This window comes from Phyllobates terribilis, unplaced genomic scaffold (assembly GCF_046119375.1).
Source record: "Phyllobates terribilis strain yellow unplaced genomic scaffold, ASM4611937v1 Scaffold_463__1_contigs__length_1437734, whole genome shotgun sequence".
Taxonomy (NCBI): domain Eukaryota; kingdom Metazoa; phylum Chordata; class Amphibia; order Anura; family Dendrobatidae; genus Phyllobates; species Phyllobates terribilis.
Genome location: NW_027363223.1, coordinates 1,030,966 through 1,050,745, shown reverse-complemented (window position 1 = coordinate 1,050,745; position 19,780 = coordinate 1,030,966). Strand labels below are relative to the sequence as shown.

At 45.3% G+C, this 19,780-nt stretch overlaps 1 long non-coding RNA gene across 3 annotated transcripts in view; it reads right to left on the bottom strand.

Annotated features, from left to right (window-relative positions):
* LOC141229234 (uncharacterized) overlaps positions 1–19,780 on the bottom strand; it is a 166,938-nt gene that overhangs the window by 59,213 nt on the left and 87,945 nt on the right. For 2 of the 3 annotated variants that reach the window (XR_012295963.1, XR_012295962.1), the window contains 2 exons: positions 6,392–6,470; positions 4,323–5,311 (listed from right to left, as the gene is read on the bottom strand). This is a non-coding gene — a long non-coding RNA (uncharacterized lncRNA). Of the gene's footprint in view, positions 1–4,322; positions 5,312–6,391; positions 6,471–19,780 lie in introns of those variants that run through there. The other variant, XR_012295964.1, reaches the window with a different exon arrangement.

Sequence of the window (19,780 nt, the reverse complement as noted above, 5' to 3'; positions counted from 1 at the left end):
ACAGCACAAGCAGATTATCATTGGGGAACATTGCAGACTTTCTACCAAGCGTTTTTTAAGCGTTTCTGCTGCGGAAATGCGTAAAAAACGCATAGTGGTCATACAGCCTCATTCCACTTTTTGGGAAACAGAATGCACAGAAAACAGCTACTGTATAGCAGCTTTATACAAAACAGAGAGATAACATTATGTCCTTGATTCATCATTGCCTTTACGTCTGTTTTTTGTCTGGTTTTGCCCCTTCTTTTGTTTGAACTCAATTCTTCACTTTATTAGCGCCGTTTTTGAAGTCTATTTTATATGAGCTTGCCTGCTTTTCCACTTTTTTTTGCCAGAGTTTAGTGATTCCAGATGATTTTATCTAAATCATCAATTGTGAAGTCGCAAATATGACACAGCCTTCATTTCAGTCCCCCTTGGCGTATTTTTTGAGAAAGCCAGTTTTTTGGCCAAATTTTTGGGCCAATTTGCAATTTGTGTGATTTTTGAGGCCAAAAAGTTGCAAAAACAGTTCAAGGCAGAAACAAGACTATTTTTGACTTTTCACCAAATTCTTTAATCGTGTGCGCCATTTTGAAGAATTTAGCACCAAAATCAGCAACAAATACGGCAAGACAAGACAGGAAAGTGATTAAAAAAATGCAAATTATGAATCTGGGCCTATGTATCAATCAAGGTGAGGGAAGGAATAAGTGTACAACAACGGGAAGAATAGGGGGAGCCCAACAACTAGGGCAAGGAGGAGTGGAGACCCCTATGCAGATCTAATATCACCCTGCCTACCCTATCGTCCCTATATAGGTTCTGCACATATCGCTGAGCAGGAACCTGAGCCCTGAATGTCCCTAGAGCTAGGCCCTAGATAGGGAGGGGACAGGGTGAGCACTAGTCAGGCCCCACTACAAACTAAAGACAACAAGGTAAACAAACAAAGGGGATACAATTAGCTTGAGCAGACAGCAGAAAGATAACACCAACTGTCCCCCAAGAGCACCAAAAATGAGATTGGCTGACTGCTAGTACTCCAAGCCTGTACAGAGGTACATAGTGCCATCACTGGCGAGTCTCTGGAGAAACTGAGAGTTTTTAACTACCAAGCAAGGGTGTGTCAATCAGCAGCAGAAGGTGGAGGTCGCTGCTGGGTCCTGAAGGGCGAAGGATATAACTATACTGCAGAGATGAGAGGATTAAGAAGGTGTCTGCAATGCCAAGCGCAGTGACCTTCTACAGCTGGATCCAGAGCGACTGTCTGTCACACCTGACACATCCGTGACACTATGTCTATAATTAAATGAAAAATAATTATTACCAAACATTGGTTGAAACAAGAATTTCTAAATTTATTAATATATTCTATATCATGGTTTAGAATTTTATGGGTCGCAGCAGTTAAACCACCTTTTTATTGAGTGACTACATATCTTTGCAATATACTTTAACTTTCTTGGATGGAAACCCCCTTAAAGTACTGAATTGTGTATTTGCCTTTACTGTATAATAAATGAGAATGTTCCATGTTACAGATGAATGTTTTTCTTGGTATGGAATTCATGAGCTGCGGGGACTTTTACCAACTTCTACACAGGAAGGGGCCGCTTGACATCACCAGTGCCAGGTAATGTGTTAAAGGAGTTGTCCGGTCTCAGAAGAAAAGTCAGCAATCACTCTACATGATGGCAGACTGCCAAATCGTGTAAGTGTGCAATGCCCATACATAGAGTGACTGCAGACTTTTCTTCTGAGACCAGATAACCTCTTAAAAAAAACCTCTAAGTTACGTTGTATATAAAAGGGCAGTTAGATACTGTAGGTCACAGTGTTACTTCCACTCCTGACATGTCAGGTCCTGACTCCTGAGATTTTCTCTACTTCTGAATGTGGAAATACTTTATAACAGTCAAGAGCTCAGATTCATTCTCATTGTTGTGTAAAGTATCTGAAATGAAAATGCTTAGAATAATGAAAGAAAATTGTCCAATGACAGAATAATATAGAATGATGCTCCTATTGACTAATATCAATTCCTAAGTTTACTATTTATGGGATCTGATACTTATTAATTTTCTCCTTGTCAGATTTTATGCCGCCGAACTAGTGTGTGGGATCCAGTTCCTCCATTCTAAGGGCGTCATCCACAGGTAATGTAGTCAGTGTGAGGGTATGTGCACACGATGCAGAAATGAAGCAGAAAATTTCTGCATCATTTCTGCATCTCCCTGGCAGAAAAAACGCATGCAGATTGTGCATGCGTTTTTCCTGCAGAATACATGCGGATCCACATGCAGATTCACATGCGTTTCCGCATGCAGATTGACAAGCGCTTTCCAGGCGATTTTAGCATCACCTGGAAAGTGCTTGACAACTAGGTCACACTATATAAATCCATGCAAACAGCATGGATTTATATAGTGTGACCCGAGAGAGTGTATATACTTACCTCCGATGGCCCGCGCTGTCCTGCTTTACAAAGTTCCCGGCTGCCGGCAACTTTGAATTGAAAGACCTGCCGACATCAGCGTCACGTGACCCGTCACATGACTCTGACGTCCGCGCAGGTCCTACAACTCACTGCAAGTGCGTCCTACAACTCACTGCAAGTGCCGGGAACCAAGCGGGAGCGCTGTGCGGGCCGACAGAAGGTAAGAATACATTTATTTTTTATTTTATTCTTTTTTTACAGCTTTTTTAATGGTACCTGGGTGTGGATGAGACTCTCCTCTCCTCCACACTCGGGTACCATCCGCATATTAGAACGCGCCAATAGCGCAAGTACAGATGCTGTCTTGCGGAATTGGCGCATTCTAATGTAAGTCAATGGCGGCGAAATCGCCGCGTTTCCGCGAAATTAATTGACATGCTGCGGATTTTTGACCGCAGCGTTCACGCTGCGGAAAAATCCGCATCATGGGCACAGCACATGCGGATTTCCATTGGGGAACATTGCTTCCCTTCTACCATGCGTTTTTCATGCGTTTCCGCGGCGTTTACGCAACTGCAAAAACGCCGCGGAAACGCATGAAATACGCATCGTGTGAACTCAGCCTGAGGCTGGGTCACACCAGCGTATATTCTCTCCAAATCGGGCATGCTGCGATCGGTCCGAGGAGAAAATCGGACATGTACACGGGCCCATAGAATAATATTGGTCAAAGTGCTATCCGATGTTTTGTCAGATCACACTCTTTCCAAAAATACGGTCATGTGTACAAGCCCTTAAAGCTTGGCTGCACTCAGCTCCTCAACCCTGGTGATCCGCAGACTGATGTCCTGTAACTGGGGTCTAGTAGTCCTATCTGGTATCACTGTCAGGAAGCTGCAGCTGAGCGGCCGTCACATATAATACAGTGATCCCTACAGTGATACAGTTAGGGCATACTGTAAAGGAGTTCTCAAATGAGGAAAGTGCAGCAGGAAGAGAAAATATGTTTATTCACGAATGTCATCATATGACCACCGATATAAGGACACTTACTTTATACTCAGGTTACTTTTATTTTTTCTTTCAGAGACCTAAAGCCCGAGAACATCCTGGTGGCTGATACGGGCCACATTAAGATCACGGATTACGGTCTCGCACTTGAAAACATGCATGGAGACCGAACAGCCACCGGTTTCGCTGGGACCATGGGTTACATGGCTCCTGAGGTGAGAATAGAATGTTTTTATTTTTTGTGTTTAGAAGGTCTTTGGATACTTTCACATTGATGAGCTTTATTTAGGCTAGTTCATCAATATAAAATCATTGGGGGACCGATCACACTGATTAGCTGTTCTTATCTCTGACTGCAACCTGATGTAATCAGAGCAGAACATCGCACCTCTGTACTGTATATTGGTCAGGACCGAGATCTGTAGATCAGTCCGTGTTCATTTCAGTAGGGGCTAATATGTAATACCAGCAGCTGCCACTAACCAGTAAACGGAGCTGTGACCTCTGTTTATTCGTTATTTTCAACCACCGGCGGAGGAGATAACAGCTAATCAGTGGGACTGCCGGGTGTTCCACCAATCTTATATTGATGACCTGTTCTGATCAACAATATAAAAGTAACCCCTTCATGACATATGGCATACATGTTGGTCATATGTCACGTCCCTGCCTTTGATGCGGGGTCGCACGCCGAGCCCGCATCTTTTCCGGCTGATGATGGCTGATTTAATTGGAGATTGTGATTTTAACTATACATAGCAGTGCATCAGCAATCAGACAGTCGCAGCTTTAATTCCCCTAAAGGGACTAATAAATACAGTAAAAAGTAAAAAATGTTTTTACAAATATGAGGAAACTAAAAAACACAGAAAAGTTCAAATCACCCACCCATTTGCCCCATTAAAAATAAAAAAAACATTAAAAAAGTAAAAATACACATATCTGGTATTGCTGTGTTGGTAAAAGTCCGATCACTCTGCAACATTTTAATAAAATGCAATAAGAGGTGATCAAAACATTGTATCTACCTCAAAATGGTATCAGTAAAAATTTAATCACGTTTAGTATCTGCGTAATTGTACTGACCTCGATAATCATTTTGCCAGATCAGATTTATAGTGAACATGCTAAATAAAATAAAATGTAAAAAAAAATATTGAAATTGAACTTTTTTTGCAATTTTAATACATTTGATTTTTTTTTTACCACTTTCAAGTGCATCACATGATAAAATCAATGGTGTCCTTCAAAAGTACAACTCGTCCCGCAATAAACAAGCCCTCATATGGTTATGTAGATAAAAAATAAAGCTATTGTAAGAAGGGGGCGAAAAAATGAAAAATCACCCAGGGTGAAGAGGTAAAAGTCTGAGCCAGTAATACACTGAGCTGAGTGTTGTGTGTGCCATCACAATCATACATATTACATTCATTCTGATTTTTAATAACCTTTATTAATTTAATTTATGGCGCATAATTATGAGAGATACTTTTTGTCTCTTGATTAAGTAATAAGACTTCCTGTCATTTACTGTAGAATCACATAATAATATGAGTGACATATAAGTACGGTGACATACAAGAGGTAGCACTACTAATAATGCTTCTCTATGGCAGATCCTGGACATGGAGGAGTATAACGCCGGAGTAGACTGGTATTCGTTTGGAGTCATCTTAAACGAAATGCTGACCAGTGAGTGTAATTACCATCCAACACTCTTTGATGAATCTTCCTCCGGCGCCAAGGACATCATTGAACAGCTCCTCCAGGAAGATCCTGTCCAGCGATTAGGAGTCAATAGTAACATCCGAGAACACCCCTTCTTCCAGCGAATCGATTGGGTCTCAGTGGAAGCCCTTAGGATGGCCCCACCATACATCCCTGTAGTAAGTGAATGTACAGAATTGTTACATGGATCTGAATAAGATACTCTCCCACAAGCTTCCACGCTTTGGGCTCTGTGATACATTATGTTTAAGGTCAGGGTTGGAAAATGATTTAGACAGCGCTAATCTTTACATTACTATTATAGACGACTGGGCTGGTTGGACTATTTAATTTATTAGTGTGCATATCTAGTCTATAGTATTGTACTTCTCTCAGACTCTTGCAGGTTATATGCAAATAAATAACTAGTCATATGTTCTGTCAGGTGCAAGCCATTTAATCTGGCAAAGCATTGCAAAGGGATCTGCAGCTGTAGCTAAAGAAGAAGATTCTTGGCTAAAAATAAATTTAAATGAGCTCTCCATAAGGACCAGTTCACAAAATTTTGATAACTTTTCAGGCAAACCTGGAAGTGCATCTAAAGAAGATTAGTTTACATTTTTCAATAATAATTCTCCTTTTTATAGTCTCCACTGGTGATTTTGACTAGAAGAAAAAATAAAACAAAAAATATGAACACATTTTTTAAAAACAAATGACTGATGGAGCTAGACCAATTTGGAAAGAGTCTGTTAACAGGTCAAAGTGTTCAGAGTTGAAGTAATAAGTACAGATTGTACTTATTTAGAAACTTCTCGTACTACCTGCACATAATTCTGCATCCTATGCATGATGAGACAGAAGTATGATTGGTCATAGAGATGATTAGTGGCACTGCAGCTGTTTGAAGTGACTCGACTGGAGCTGCAATACTCATGGTGCTGGTGTTGTCTCTAAGATATTTTATTTACATTTGAAAACATTCATTTAATATTGAGCCATTTTTTTCAATACTTCAAGTCAAGACTGTTTTGATTAGTCACCAAGTTCACCATTACTTTTTTCTGTATCTTTTCTATAGCCAACTAAGCCTAAACCCAGATTCCGTGCTTTTAAGCTTGACAAGATCCAAGCGGCAGAGGCTGCATTATCTATAACACCAAAGGACCAGGCCATGTTCAGAGGGTTTTCATTTGTCAACTAGAAAACCCTCAACAAGACACCAGCTCAATAATCTCAGAGCAAGCTGTGTACCTGAGCTTCCAGAAGACCATGGAGAGAAGACCAGAAGATAGGACGTCCAACATCATCAGGAACCTCCACATAGATATATCTATAAATGATAAGTGTAGGTAAATATAAGAAAGGATAAGTATAGGTAAATATAAGTAAGAAAATATAAGTAAGGATAAGTGTAGGTGCAAGAGGATAAGTATAGGAAAAAAATAATAAGTCTAAGTAAGATAGAATAACTATAGGTAAGTATTGGTAAGAAAGTATAAGTATAGGTAAATATAGGTAAGAAAGAATAAATATAGGCATCTATAAGTAAGAAAGTATAAGTATTGGTAAGAAGAAAGGATAAGTGTAGACAAAAAAGGATTTAAAATAGGCAAGAAGGTATATTTATAGGTTAAAAAGGATAAGCATATGTAAGTATAGGTAAAGAAGAATAAGTTTAGATAAAAAAGGATAAATATAGGCAAAAAACGAAGCATAGGTAAGTTTAGGAAATAAAAGGATTAGTATAGATAAAAAAGTGTAGGTAAGATAAGTATAGGTAAAAAAGGATAAGAATAAGTAATGAAGAAGTATATTTAAAATTTAATAAAAAAAAGATAAGTATAGGTAAAAGAGGAGAATTATAAGTGGGAAAGGATTAGAATAGGTAAAAAAGGATAAGTGCTGATAAAAAGGGATAAATATATTTAGCATTCAATAAAAAATAAAAAAGGATAAGCATAGTTAAGTAAAGTATATGTAAGAAAGGATAAGCATAGGTATGTAATAAGTATAGGTAAACCCCAATTCCCAAAAATCGACCAGTGTAGTGTGCCCTTGGTTAGACATAAGCATTAAAGGTTAGACATAAGCATTAAATAGCCTAGATATAAAGATAAGATAGACATATATGTGTTAGATTCATATAAAATATTCCATGTAAAGGTGTGACAGGGTCCCATCCAGAGCTGACACTGCAGTGAACCAGGGACTAGCCGATCGCCACTGCTTGGGGTCAGGAAGGAATTTTTCCCCACACATGGGGTTGTTTTGCCTTCCTCTGGTTCATATACTTTTTATGCAGTAAATCCTTTAAATGGCACTGGATGAAAAATGTAACTAAATTTGATAATAGATGAGAATAAAAATAAATTAATAAACTCTATTCATTGTGTCTGTGTCTTCTTTATATTCTATTCATTCCGCTGTGACTAATTTAATTTTTGACTGCTGTAGTGAATATGCACATGGCAAGGAATTTAGAGTTAATTCAACTTTTTTTTTGTGGGGAGTTGGGTCACATGATCTCGCTGCCGATTCTTTCCCATCATGACAGTGATGTTATGGCCATCTGTCATATGGCTTTCCCGAACTAATGTCACTGCCCCAATATGCACCACATCATCAACCACATGTTGTACATGAGTTACGTGCATGCTGCTAGGTTTAGATTGGGGTGAGACAGGTCTCATGAATTCTTGGAATCCTGGGATAACAGTTACTCAGAGCGTCCATACATTGCAGCTTTCTCAGGCATAAGATGTATTCACTTGCTGGCACAGACACACTTGACAGAGTCCTCATGATCAGGTGAACAGTAGAATTTAATATAGAAGCACAGCCAGTACAAATCAAGTCCTTCTTCAACATTAAACAGCTTCTTCACAAAGGCACAGAAATCAACAGCATTCTTTATAGTACAGTGAGATGGAGGAGGGGGGAGGGTTTGGTGAGGGAGATGATCCCTGTGACACAATTCCTTCCAGTCTTTATCTTCTTGCCCGATGATAGACTTCCTCAGCTAGCAGTACAATGTGATTCTGACCTTTTCCCAGCTTCACTCTGTACTGGAATCTTGATCCATTATGGTTCACTTGCCTGAACTTCTGTGAGAGACAGATCACACACCACTCATCCCTTTGGTTGCTGCCAGAATAGTAAACAAGTTCCCCACAATCGCCCTGGGGATCTGCTAACCACTCCCTGTTTCCTGTGACTGTGTTAACCCCTCTAGTTGCTGGATGCTTCTGAAGCAAACCACTTCCTGTCCCTGTGATTGTGTTAACTCTTCTAGTTGCTGGATGCTTTTGAAGCAAAAGCACTACTTCACACATGGGATAGGGCTAACATCATCAGCTACTGCTCTGTAACCCCAGTATAGTCTCCTCCACTAAATTCCCTGCATATCACAGTTCATGTTGAGAACGGTCATATTCCTTAGTCACTGTACTTACCCCACAGTCGCTCCAAACTGTGCACCATTTCAGTAGCCTCCAGCCCATCACATATGGAAAGGTGGACCTGGTGCAAGGGGATGTAATGGGAATCTATAATATAACTCTGCAAGTGTCCCTCTGTCTGAAACCTCTATAGACTGCGCATGCGTGATGTGCAGTCTGGCTCCAGACAGAAGAACGCATAGAGCCGTTACAGGTAAGAGGAGTGTATGGCACTGGAGATCACGGTATGAGTGGACACTGAACGAATACCGCGATCTCCGGCGCCATACTTACATATTTACCTGACCGGGAAGAGTGTTGCCGCGGTGCCTCTCTTCTCGCCGGACACCGTGGCAAGAGTGAAGGAGTCGGCGCATGAGCATAGCGCTATCCGGCGCCATTTTACTGAAGACACATTTGAAGTGTGTCTTCAGCAAAATGGCGCTGGACAGCGTGGTATGGGCATGCACATACTCCGGCGCTCACTCCTCCCCTGGCCTCCAGCAGAACATGACACTGCAACACTGGAGAACAGGGAAGAAAGGTGAGTATAAGTGTTTTTTTTGTATGTGTGCAGCGTGAAAGGGATGAGGGGTGCCATACATACCCGGATTGGGGTGTGAGGGGGCCACACATACCAGGATTGGGGGATGAGGGGTACGATACATACCAGGATTGGGGAATGAGGGGACCATGCATACCAGGATTGGGGGTTGAGGGGTACCATGCATACCAGGATTGGGGGATGAGGGGTACCATGCATACCAGGATTGGGGGGTGAGGGGTACCATGCATACCAGGATTGGGGGGTGAGGGGTGCCATGTATAACAGCATTGGGGATGAGGAGTACCATACATACCAGGATAGGAATGTGGGGTACCATGCATACCAGGATGATGGATGGGGTGCCATGCATGCCAGGATGAGGGCTACCATGCATACCAGGATGAGGGGTACCATGCATACCAGGATGAGGGGTACCATGCATACCAGTATTGGGGGTGAGGGGATGATGCATACCAGGATTGAGGGGTGAGTGGACCATGTATACCAAGATTGGGGGATGAAGGGTACCATGTATACTAGGATTGGGGGATGAGAGGGGCCATGCATACCAGGATTGGGGGTGAGGGGTGCCATACATACCAGTATTGGGGGGTGAAGGGTGCCATGCATACCAGCATTGGGGATGAGGAGTACCATACATACCAGGATAGGAATGCGGGGTACCATGCATACCAGGATGATGGATGGGGTGCCATGCATACCAGGATGAGGGGTACCATGCATACCAGAATAGGGATGAGAGGTACCATGCATACCAGAATCGGAATATGTGGTGCCATGCATACCAGGATTGGGGGATGAGGAGTGCCATGCATACCAGGATAGGGATGAGGGGGCCATACATGCCAGGATTGGTGATGTGGGAGCCATGCATACCAGGATGAGTGGTTGGGTGCCATGCATATCAGGATTGGAGGATGAGGAGGCCATACATACCAGCATTGGAGGATGAGGGGTGCCATACATACCAGAATTGGGATGTGGGGTACCATGCATACCAGGATGAGGGATGGGGAGCCATGCATACCAGGATGAGGGATGGGGTGCCATGCATACCAGGATGAGGGATGGGGTGCCATGCATACCAGGATGAGGGATGGGGTGCCATGCAAACTCGGATGAGCGGTACTATGCATACCAGAATAGGGATGAGGGGTACCATACATACCAGGATAGGAATGCAGGGTACCATGCATACCAGGATTGAGGGATGAGGAGGCCATACATACAAGAATTGGGATGAGGGGTGCCATGTATACTAGGATGAGGGGTACCATGCATACCAGAATAGGGATGAGGGGTACCATGCATACCAGGATTGAGGAATGAGGAGGCCATACATACCAGAATTGGGATGAGGGGTGCCATGTATACCAGGTTGAGGGGTACCATACATACCAGAATAGGGATGCGGGGTACCATGCATACCAGGATGAGGGATGGGGTGCCATGCATACCAGGATGAGGGGTACCATACATACCAGGATAGGGATGAGTAGTGCCATACATACCAGGATTTTGGATGAGGGGTACCATGCATACCAGTATTCGAGATGAGGAAGCCATGCATACCAGGATGAGGTATTGGGTACCATACATATCAGGATTGGGGATGAGGGGTGCCATGCATAACAGGATTGGGGATGAAGGGTGCCATGCATACCAGGATTGGGGATGAAGGGTGCCATGCATACCAGGATTGGGGATGAAGGGTGCCATGCATACCAGGATTGGGGGTGAGGGGTGCCATGCATACCAGGATTGGGGATGAGGGTGCCATGCATACCAAAATTAGTGGTGAGGGGTGTCATGCATACAAGGATAGGAATAAGGCGTGCCATGCATACCAGGATAGGGATGAGGGCAGCACATAACAGGATGGAGGAACAGGATTGGGGAGCACAAATACCAGGATGGGGGCAGCACATACCAGCATGGGAGACCATATATTAATAAAAAAATGCTCACCACCCGGGCGTAGAACGGGCTCAATAGGTAGTAGAATATATTAGTGCAGCAAGAAAGGTATTCTGTGGTTATAGATGGAAAAAGGAGGTATAGTGGTGGGATAAAGATGATGGGAATGGAATACCACAATGTAAAGTTATAATTATGGTAAACTGAACTGGCAACATGACTTCAAACCTGAAAGCCAATGAGAGGCATGTGCCCAGGATAATGGTACCAGAAAAAACATCAAATCAAGAGAAAATGCATTGAAATAACTTTCAACACAAAAACATTTCAGGCTAAGAATTTCTTAACTCATAGAAAACCCCTTTAAGCATTAAACAGTCTAATAAAAGGGTATTTCCAACATAAATAGTTATTGCCTATCCACAGGATATGTCATCACTGTCTGATAGATGCACTCCAATTTACTATGAATAGAAAGATGATCGTGCATATTCGTGGTCTTCTTAATTGATTTACATGGGAGTTACGGAAAAAAATATAAAAGCAGGAGAGGGAACACCCATTCTGAAAAAAAGGTGTGGAGTACAAATGTGAAAACGGCATTTGTCAGACATTTATGGCATATTCTATGGACACAACTGTCTAAGATGGGAATACACCTTAAGAGTGGATCTGTTAGTCATGTCTTTTAAAGCTGATGAGACTGGTGTGCTTACCATGTAAATCAATATCAAAATGGCTGTCTAATTCTGAAATTTAAAACAGCATTTTATGAGTCCAGCTAGACCTAGACTCATAAAAACTCATTTTCAAATTAGGCAGGAAAGCTTTCATATAGCATCATACAGCCTGTCTTAAAAGGATATTCAAAGTCTAAGATAATGTATTCAGAATGTATCACGAAATTTGGTGACAGGTCCACTTTAACTTCTTTTATTTACTCCTTTTCCAAGTATATTTATGTAAAATTTTATGCCAACACTTCACGTAGCCTTCCTCTTGACACTGAAGTAGTTAAACCTCTCTGAACTGTTGTTAGGCCAAGCTAAGGGGTTCGCTTCAGTGGTTCAGTCAGTAGAGTAGAGGGGGAACTTAGTGCCCTGATCAAGCCTTGAGTGTTATAGAGCTTGTTCCTGGCATAATTCCTTGTGGGCTGCAGTACCTGTAACCAGCCACAAGATGCCACTGTCCTGGGTGCAGATGTCAGGTTGAGTCAGCTAGCAGTGTTACAGGCAGTGATGGGGTTAATGCTGTCTGATGGCAGCCCACAGAGGGTGGGCACATTAGGAAAATCCCTGCTTAGTTCCAAGAAGCAGGAAGTGATGGGCCAGAAAGAGTTAGGACAGTGAACTGTACGGGCAGCCTAACTATATGGTGGCTGCTAGGGTAGACGGGAGCTCCATACCCTCAGACAGTGGGATCACCAGTGCAAAGGTCTCCCTGCGCAACAGTCCTGTTAGCCGGCCGGAGAAACTCAACAGAGATATTGAGGACCCGGGGCACTTCTAGTCTGCAGGTAGCAGAGGAAGATAAATAGGACTCCAGGCTAAGACGTGGGGGAGATATCAGATCCAGAACACTGTTGGTATTGCAGAAGAGTCTCTTGGGCTAGAGATAGAGTCACAGAGACGCTTCACTCAAAGAGAGAACCAGGGCTGAAGATGTTGCTGTAACGGGTCTGGGAGGTGGAACCTCTGAGCTACTATACAAAGGGGCAGTCCTTGTAAGGAAGCAGGTGGCTCCCAGGGAAGGCGGGCAGGTAGTCACGGCAAGTGACAGGGACAGTCTCTGGGTAGAAGGGCAGGAGGATACGGCAAGTGACAGGGACAGTCTCTGGGTTGAAGAGCAGGAGGACACGGCAAGTGACGGGGACAGTCTCTTGACAGACGGGTGGTCACGGCCTGTGACGGCAGAGCCTCCAGGTAGGCTAGCAGGCAAGTAGCAGATGTGTGCTCCCAGGGGAGCAGGCGAGAGTCTCTGGACAAGCAGGAGGTCACGGCAAGTGACGGCAGAGCCTCCAGGTAGGCTAGCAGGCAGGTGGCCGATGTGCGCTCCCAGGTGAGCGGGCAAGAGTCTCTGGACAGGCAGGTGGTCACTGCACGTGACGGCGGAGCCTCCAGGTAGGCTAGCAGGCAGGTAGCAGGTAAGCGCTCCCAGGTGAGTGGGGAAGAGTCTCTGGGCAGGCAGGTGGTCACGGCACGTGACGGCGGAGCCTCCAGGTAGGTTAGCAGGCAGGTAGCAGGTGAGCGCTCCCAGGTGAGCGGGCAAGAGTCTCTGGACAGGCAGGTGATCACAGCACGTGACGGCGGAGCCTCCAGGTAGGCTAGCAGGCAGGTAACAGGTGAGCGTTCCCAGGTGAGCAGGCAGACAGATCCATAGACAGACTGGCAGGGCTGGTAGGCAGACTGTCGGACCGCAGGTAGATAAGAAACAGGCAGGAATCTGGCAGGTGACTGGCAGGTAACGGGACCTGAGGGCTGAAGCAGAGTTGAAAGGCATTGCAACAACATTGCTCGGGCACCTCCATCTTGGAAGAGGTGGCTTATATATGGAGAGGTCCTCCGGCCATCGGCCGGGGACTCCTTAGGGCGGCGCGCGCGGCCCCTTTAAGAGAGGGGGAGCGCGCGCGCGCCCTAAGCACAGTGACCGGGGAGGAGCGCGCGCTGCCAGCAGAGCAGGAGGAAGATGCCGGGCACGGAGCGGAGAGGTGAGGGGAATAGCGTCCCTGCCTAGCAGGAGGCAGGGACGCCGACGCTACAGTTGCCAGTGCCTGTGAGGGAGATAATAACCTGTCGGGCCTTATCCATTATATCTGCCTGTAAATATTGTACATATTCCTCTTCCCCAAGTAAAGTCACAGTTATGGTTATGAACATTGTATCCTCTGAATTTATTGCTGCCCTGGTCCCAGAAGAGAAATGCCTGGAGACAGCCATGATCGGATGGCTTGAAGTAAGTGGAGAGCACCACATACACAGCAACACTTCAGAGGGAGGACACGTATTGTCTGTAGGGTGCCAGAGCGAGCAGGGTCTACAGCTCGCCCACGACTACCTCGCTGAGGCACCCTACATTTGGCGAAGTCGGCAGGATGTGAGCTCCTCGCATGAAGAAAACGGGGAAGAGCCGACGAAGAACACTGAGGAGAACGTGTTGGAAGACATGCGGCCCAAGATGGCGGCCCGAAGCATGGATTCCAAGATGGTGACAGTGGCGGTAAAGTCTAGGAGAAGAACCCCCTATCGTGGGAGTGGACGTCACCGGAGAGCATGAAAAGATGTCCAGCCCCTACGAGTTCTGGCCCAAAGAAGGATGGGCCCAGCAGTGAAGATGCGTCCCAGAATGGGACGTCCAGTGAAGAAGAGGGCGCGGCACAAAACGAAGTCCGGCCCAGTGAGTACCAGCGCGCCCAGAGAAGGGGCACGGCTGAAGGCGGAGCTGCTGACAGTTAGGTGTGACGCGATGGTCGCATCAGAAGGCCAGCCCAGAAAGAGGAGGAGTTGGACGCGCAGGACGCGCGTCATCAGCGAGCGACCAGCACCATTTTCGTCCCAGCGCATGTTATGATCTGCTACAAGCACTAAGGAAAGACAGGAGATCTGTCCCTACAATAGAACTAAACTGGATCCCTACGATGTAACGGGGAACCTGATCCTGCGATCAGACCCGCTAAAGTCCTCGGCTAGTCTGTACGAAGACCTATAGATGCAAGCGAGGGATCCCTACAAGAACTAGGGACTGGGATAAAGTTGGACACCTCCTAGCAGAAATTGTAGCAGTAAAAGACAAACACACAACATAGAACATAGAGGTCAGAAGACCTAGCAAAACTAACAGAGAAAGGTAACAGAGTACCAAGCTAGCTCAAGAGTAGAAAATACAATGAAGTCCAGCAAGGCCAGGAGGGCGGAGCCGGAGTAAATAGGCAAAAATGGTCATGTGACCAGCAAACTAGAAAAAACCTAACAGGAGAGTTCTAACAGCGCATGAGAGGTAAGGAGCTGGGGAAGATATCAGTTGTGATGACACACCGTGTTTACGAGCCAAGAGCCCAGCCTGTATTGAGAATGAGCATTGGCGGTGATGATGAAGAGATGGAAGGCATGAGCGGTGAGAGTCAATATGGGGACCCGTATGCAGTGGACGAGTACTGGCGGGGACTTGGAGTCTTTTGTCTGCCCTGGGGACCTGATCACCGCGATCAAGTAGTTCCAGACATATTACCATTCCCAGTTATTGTGGCTCAGCCTAAATGGAGGCACTCAGCGTACACCGCTCCAGGGACTGGAGCGTCCATGACCTCTCTAGAATACCAAGAAGAGGTGTGTCCCACTGCAGAAGTTATGCAAGCCTCAGCTCCATCCTGTTCAGTAAGGCCGGACGCAAGCCAGCAACTATTGCATGCTGCTCAGTTGCCAACCCAAAAAAGCTGCGGTGAATTCCTCAGTAGCATAGAGCGGTGGTATGCTGAGGGGAGGAAGATGGTAGAGGAGCTTCAGGAAGGACTTTGGGCCTTGACTTCACTCTGGGAGTCTGATGCAGATGTGCAGGTAGTTCCAGTGATAACTTCAGCTGGAAGTGGCTTGGTTCTGCCTGAGAGGAGTCTGGAAGAAAATGGAGAAATTCTGTGAGACACCTGAGCAGTGACCAAGGTGCCCTCTGGGCAGTTGCAGTTACTCGATTCATCCAGCAGGCTATTTTGAGGGGTCGAGTTTCGAGGAACCCCTAGTTAAAGGTTGAAGACCAGTCGAGTCTCAGGAAACGAAGTTTAAGGCGCCTCGCCTTTGTTATTCTAGGAAGCTACTGTTGATACCTTCCTGGCCAGAAGGCCTGTGTGTTTTCTCTTTCTGAAAAGGAATCAGAGGGACTGTTTGAGATACCCTCGAGGCCAGGTGGGCCTGTAGTAGCAACAGACAGTTGAAGGCTGGTTTGCGCCTTTTTCTGCTGGAATTTGCAACGCTGAGGCACACCTTGATGATGGCCATCTTCTAAACCTAAGAGACTTGCGGCCTAGCGGGAAGAACCGGTGACCCCCGCTAGGGCCAAGAAGAGAGAGACTCACGGGGTGTTCCCTGTGACCGTGTGCCTCAGAATGCAGCCTTCAAAGGAGATTGAAGGCTATTAGTGGGTGACTTGTCTTAAAAAATATGGACATGAACATTGCGTTTCCAGGGTCCTTACCAAGAAGGACCAGTATTGTTGAGCAAGAGTCAAGTGTTATAACAATGGACTGTCCTGAATTTCAGTTCCGGGGCCCTTAACCGAGAAGGGCCGGTCTCCTTCCCAAGAAGAAGACTTCAGGACCAGTCTTGTAGTAAAATGTTTTAGTAATATAGTAATGTGATATGATGCCATAAATGCTGATCTGTATTGATTGTTTAGTGTGGTCGGGGACGACCAACATTAAAGTGTGGGGGAATGTAATAGTGGGGAAGGATGTAGCCTTCCTCTTGACAATGAAGTAGTTAAACCTCTCTGAACTGTTGTTAGGCCAAGCTAAGGGGTTAGCTTCAGTGGTTCAGTCAGTAGAGTACAGGGGGGACTTAGTGCCCTGATCAAGCCTTGAGTGTTATAGAGCTTGTTCCTGGCATAATTCCTTGTGGGCTGCAGTACCTGTAACCAGCCACAAGATGCCACGGTGATATTGAGGACCCGGGGCACTTCTAGTCTGCAGGTAGCAGAGGAAGATAAATAGGACTCCAGGCTAAGACGTGGGGGAGATATCAGATCCGGAACACTGTTGGTATTGCAGAAGAGTCTCTTGGGCTAGAAATAGAGTCACAGAGATGCTTCACTCAAAGAGGGAACCAGGGCTGAAGATGTTGCCAGTGCCTGTGAGGGAGATAATAACCTGTCGGGCCTTATCCATTATATCTGCCTGTAAATATTGTACATATTCCTCTTCCCCAAGTAAAGTCACAGTTATGGTTATGAACATCGTGTCCTCTGAATTTATTGCTGCCCTGGTCCCAGAAGAGAAATGCCTGGAGACAGCTGCGATCGGATGGCTTGAAGTAAGTGGAGAGCACCACATACACAGCCACACTTCAGAGGGAGGACACGTATTGCCTGTAGGGTGCCAGAGCGAGCAGGGGCTACAGCTCGCCCACGACTACCTCGCTGAGGCACCTTACACATAAATTATTTATTCTGATGGTGAGTGGTATCTGGAGGTTTGGTCCATGGTGGGTAATAGATACAGTATACATCACAGGAGGGGCTTCTGCTACTGCTGTGGGTGGGACCGGAGGGCAGAGTACGCCGATACCATCCACAAAGTAGGATGTAATCATTTATTTTATGCACCGCAGCATTAAGTAGTGCCGGCAGTCAGCACAGAGCGCTGTGATCCCCGGCCCAAGCACTGCAGTCCCCAGGAACCTGCCCGGGGGAAGGAGAAAAGGAAATCTTGGGCCGTAAATGGCCTGCGAGCTGATGGTTCCCCACCACTGCCCTAATACATCATTTGGAGAGGGGTTGCCTTATTTTTAAAATCCCAGTAATGTATGATGTAAATGAAATATAGTGTTAAATAGTGTATATAACCAGGTCTTCATTGTACTCTGGAGTTTGTTTTTGCCATGATTCTACATTTTCTGAACCCTGGAAATATACAATTGCTGCAAAACATAGTAAAGTAGCCCAAAAGATAAAAAAAGCCAGCTAACCCATCATTTCTACAACTGTTGTAGGGCATACTGGTTTTACACTTTCTGTTTTTAGTCAGAGTAAAGGCAGCCATACACCTTAGATAGATGTCAGTGAAAGGGAATCTGTCACCAGGTCTTTGCTTCCCCATCTAAGAGCATTATAATACAGGGACAGAGACGCTGATTCTAGTGATGTATCACTTACTGCGCTGCTTATTGCAGTGGATAAAATCACAGTTTTATCTGCTGCAGATCTATCAGGTCTCTGAATGCTGAGCTGTGTATTACCCCGCCCACACCACTGATTGCCAGCTTTCTGTGTACACTGTGCATAGGCAGAAAGCAGCAGCCAATCAGTGGAGTGGCCGGGGTTATACAGAGCTCATGAATGTTGAGGACTACGTGGCAGCAGGTTTACTAGTCTTCTAGTGATAATCTGCTGAGAACTCCATAATTTTATAAAAACTACAGCAAACAGCCCATTCCATCACTGGAATTAGGGTCTCTGGTCCTACATTATGCTGCTGTCAGATTACATGATAAAAGTCTGGTGACAGATTCCCTTTAAACACTTCTTTGATTGACAGTTATCATCACTCACTAGTCCCCCATATGCATGCACTCCTGGAGCGGACAAGCGTGCACTTGTACAGCTGAACATGAGAATAAGCCGCTGCCAAGGTCTTCAGGATTATTTTGTCTCCTGTGAAAAGGAAAGATTCTGCATGCTGAAATCCAGCGCACCCGATCCGTATTTCCTACAGTATCTGTCATCGATGGAAATTATATAGCCTGCAGGTATGGGCTCATTAATATTATTTTCCCAATTGTAGAGGAAATTAATACAAATGTCATCTAAGTTTCTTCTTAATATTTAAAGAACTCATGTCTCATTTTTTTGATTGATGAGTCATTTTGTTGCATTAGTCATTTAGATCGTTCTCAGTTAGCAGCTCATGAGGAACCCCTGCCCCCTTTACAAGCCCCTCATCAGCCGCTGAGATAAACATACTTTTGATTACTGGTGAACAGACAGATTAGAAAACTAGTTAAATGGCCTGTGCATTACTTTATTTATACTTTAAAACTGGGTATACTGGATTTAAAATAATATATATTTATATATATATATATATATATATATATAATGAAAAAATAGATATTCAACTACCTGACCCCTGCCATTTCTCCACCCTGCTGACTGCGTATCTTGCTGTAGAGCCACTGCAGACAGTCAGCAGCCACTGACTGAATGTCAATGTTGCAGCCAATCTGAACCAGGAAGAAACAGGGGATCTGTATGGGTAGGTCTGTGAAGGAGCGGTCTTGTAGTTGAGTATCTATTTATTTTCTTCATATTTTCAGACCACAATAGGCTTATTTTTAAAAAATAAAACTATATAGAAGACAACCTGTAGCATAGTGAGATAATCCAAGTGGTTCCAACTTTTTGTGACTTGCTTGTTGTGTGGCACCCCAGGGGTCTGGTTGCCACAGTGGTAGAAATACCATGTCTGAGAGCGAGCATGGGTTTTCCTGGTCAGGAGCAATACTGCATGCCACACCTCCTGCACCAGTCCAGGGAGGGGAGGAACCTGCCCTTTATAAACTGGATCTGGGGTGGTGTTAGGGAGTCTAGTTCCAGAGGAAGGGACAGAGCAGCAGCAAGGAGCTCTGTAGGAGCCAGGAGCTGAAGGCCAGGGATTGGAGCTGATAGAGCTCATCCTGGCAGAAGACGCAGAGAACCGAACACCGGAGTCCGAGGCTGTGGGGATATCTACATCCAGCAGCAGAAACCACCTGGCAGGGGATTTCAGGTCCTCTGGCCATAGAAAGCCCGGAGGCTCAGTTACACGCAAGGGACCGACACCGCCATCGAGGAGCGGAAGGAACCAAAGGCCCCAAGTCACCAGTCATACGGGTGAGCACCACACGGTACACTCAGGGACGTGGGCTACTACACGACTACAGCAGGGTAGCCAGGAAGAGTGCAGTCAGACGGGAAGGCCTATACCTCCACCTGGCCAGGGGGACTCTTGTTCGCTCACAGACTGACCAGGCCTCTAAT